The 2667-nt window shown below is 38.5% G+C and overlaps 1 long non-coding RNA gene across 1 annotated transcript; it reads right to left on the bottom strand.

Annotated features, from left to right (window-relative positions):
• Positions 1 to 299: 299 nt before the first annotated feature.
• Positions 300 to 1456, bottom strand: LOC121558063. Its single transcript, XR_005998456.2, has 2 exons — positions 1358 to 1456; positions 300 to 1219 (listed from the first exon to the last, which is right to left on the bottom strand). It is a non-coding gene; the product is annotated as an uncharacterized LOC121558063 (long non-coding RNA).
• Between the last annotated feature and the right edge of the window lie 1211 nt (positions 1457 to 2667).

Below are 2667 nucleotides of genomic sequence, written 5' to 3'. Positions count from 1 at the left end.
CACTGATTTTCAGGTTTATGTGACTTATGAAGAACCTGTAAATAGGGTCTGTATTTGAACGTGGTTCCGGTTACATGTTGAAATGTCTGCATAAGAATCATAGGTGTACAATACTTAACTAAAGCTTTAAAAAAAATATTATAATAATCATGCTCACCAGATAGGTAACCTTCAACAGAAATGCCTATCCATGTTCACATAGCTCATAAATATAATATATTCTCAGTCTACTGTTTAAGTCGTATTATTGTTATTTATAACAATACATTTGCAGTCAATATTCATGTAAAAAAAGAGGGAACACTTGATGCCTTACTTTTATTGAGTGCCAGCGAAAATATGCAAATTAACAAATCAATTGAACACCCAGAATAGACCACCTACACTTTGCCTCCTTCCCTGCTATGCACAAGGCAGTAGAAATGGCATGTTTGAAATGAATGAGAAACTCTCTATTAAAGCATCCAGCTTCTATGAAACATGACAGTGTACATTCAGCTAACCTGTCTAAATAACATAGGGATTTACATCATAGTTACATAGTGCAAGTTACCATACACAACGCCTGTTACAAGCACCCATTGAAATGGTAATAGTTTAACAGTAATTTAAACACCTTGCCACATTCAACAACTTGTGGTTAAGAACAAAGTGCTTCTGAAAACTTAGGAACAATAACAATCCCTTTAAGTACTGTTTATCTCTTTTCCCTGTCAATGAGAGCAGAGTATTAACCTATATCATCAACTGTTATCCCAAAAAAATTTGACCATAAGTGGCAAACATATGCTCATTAATAGCCCTCAATTATACATAAACAGACGAACATGTGGGATCTACAGTCGAGCCTATGTGGCATGTTTGTACAAGAACCAACAATATAAATCATTTAAGGAAAATAAAATAATATGAACATGAAACCCACAGATATTAACACTATCTGAGGAGAAGCTGATTGAAATTGGAATTGAATGGTACCTGAGCTACAGTTGGCATGCTCTAGTTCTATCTATTCATCTTCCTTTTTAATGCTACATTTCTGTTGTGGATGTAGTATTTGATAGCAACCCAGTCTCTGTCTTTCAGAGCTACTGGCTCTGCTTGGAGGCAGGAGTCACAGTCCTTTTACCTGGTATTCTGCAGCTTGTTATGAAATTAAGCAAATGCCGCTCAACAGCTTTCACTTCATCACCTGTCCACTTGCTTCTCACCTTCACAGCTTTCATAAATGGAAACAAAATACAACTGATTAACAATGAACTCTGCTAAAGTGACAAATGGAGGATATGATACAAAGGATTCTAGTTAGTAGTTATATGATGTTATCAATACATGTGAATACAAAATGCTTACTAACCTTGCTTTCCTTTGGAGCACTTTGAGGATGCTTGGGATGTGACTATTTTACCATGTCTTGGTTGTGTGTTGCTCATGTGTACGTTATCCAAGGTGGTTGACTCAGAGTGCCCTCCATGTTGTCCAGGGTGGTTGACTCAGAAGTGCCCTCCATGTTGTCCAGGGTGGTTGACTCAGGAGTGCCCTCCATGTTGTCCAGGGTGGTTGACTCAGAAGTGCCCTCCATGTTGTCCAGGGTGGTTGACTCAGAAGTGCCCTCCATGTTGTCCAGGGTGGTTGACTCAGAAGTGCCCTCCATGTTGTCCAGGGTGGTTGACTCTGGTGTTTGCCTCAGAAGTGTCTGGTCCCTAGAAGTCTCTGTTGTTGAGCCTTTGCAAAGTAATAATGAATGTGATTATGTTCTATGAGCTTTATGACAATACATTTGCTTGCTTGTATTATTCACTGTAAACAACCTCAATGTCAGGCAATATGCAATTCTACATTAGATATTAACTGGATATTTGAGATATAAACATAAACTGATTGCAAATCCATAAATGTGGAATTACTTATCACCACCAATGTGATTGTTTAAAAACAGATAGAGGATCATTTCGATAATCCCCACAGAAATGTGCATTTATGTGACATAACTTAAAGATATTACCACATATATACAAGTCAGGATACCTTTGCATTGATGTAGGTCAGCAATGGTTTCTTCACTGGAATCATCATCACTCATTTCTACTTCATCTGGTTGGATAAAAAACATTTACCGCCAATTATTTAAATTAAGGACTAACAACACTTATAATAGTTATATTTTAAGTGGCTAAAAACTATATTTCAAACAATATTTTACCTTCAGGATTGACCTCAATGTCATCCAGCCCTTTCCCCTGCAGGTAAGGCAGTCTTCCTTTTTCAATTGCTATCAACAGTTTGCTGACTTTTGCAAGCTGCAGGGTACTCTCTGGAAGCCGATAGAATTCTCTATGGACACGGATGTCATGTCCTAGAAAGGTGGCAAGTTGATCCATTTCATTTTCTTTGAGGTTTAGTAGTGTGGACAAAGTGGCGACTTGTTTCCGCAATCTTGTTGAGGTGAGTGCCTCTGGGTTCTTTGCACCACATTGCTTTGCATAATTGCGAAAGCAGTCGGAGCCTCTGTAATGGGAAAGGACACCTGGCCGTGCAAACATGTACACATTTTCTTTGTGGACTTGACACTCTTTCCTGCTTATCATGAGGAGGTCCATAGCAGCGATCATGTCAGGGGTTAGAAGCACTGGAACCTTTCTTGACCTTTTACCTCGAATCTCAACT

The sequence above is a fragment of the Coregonus clupeaformis genome, unplaced genomic scaffold (assembly GCF_020615455.1).
Source record: "Coregonus clupeaformis isolate EN_2021a unplaced genomic scaffold, ASM2061545v1 scaf1469, whole genome shotgun sequence".
Classification (NCBI taxonomy): Eukaryota; Metazoa; Chordata; class Actinopteri; order Salmoniformes; family Salmonidae; genus Coregonus; species Coregonus clupeaformis.
Note: the sequence above shows the minus strand (reverse complement) of the source record. Positions and strands in the feature narration are given on the sequence as shown.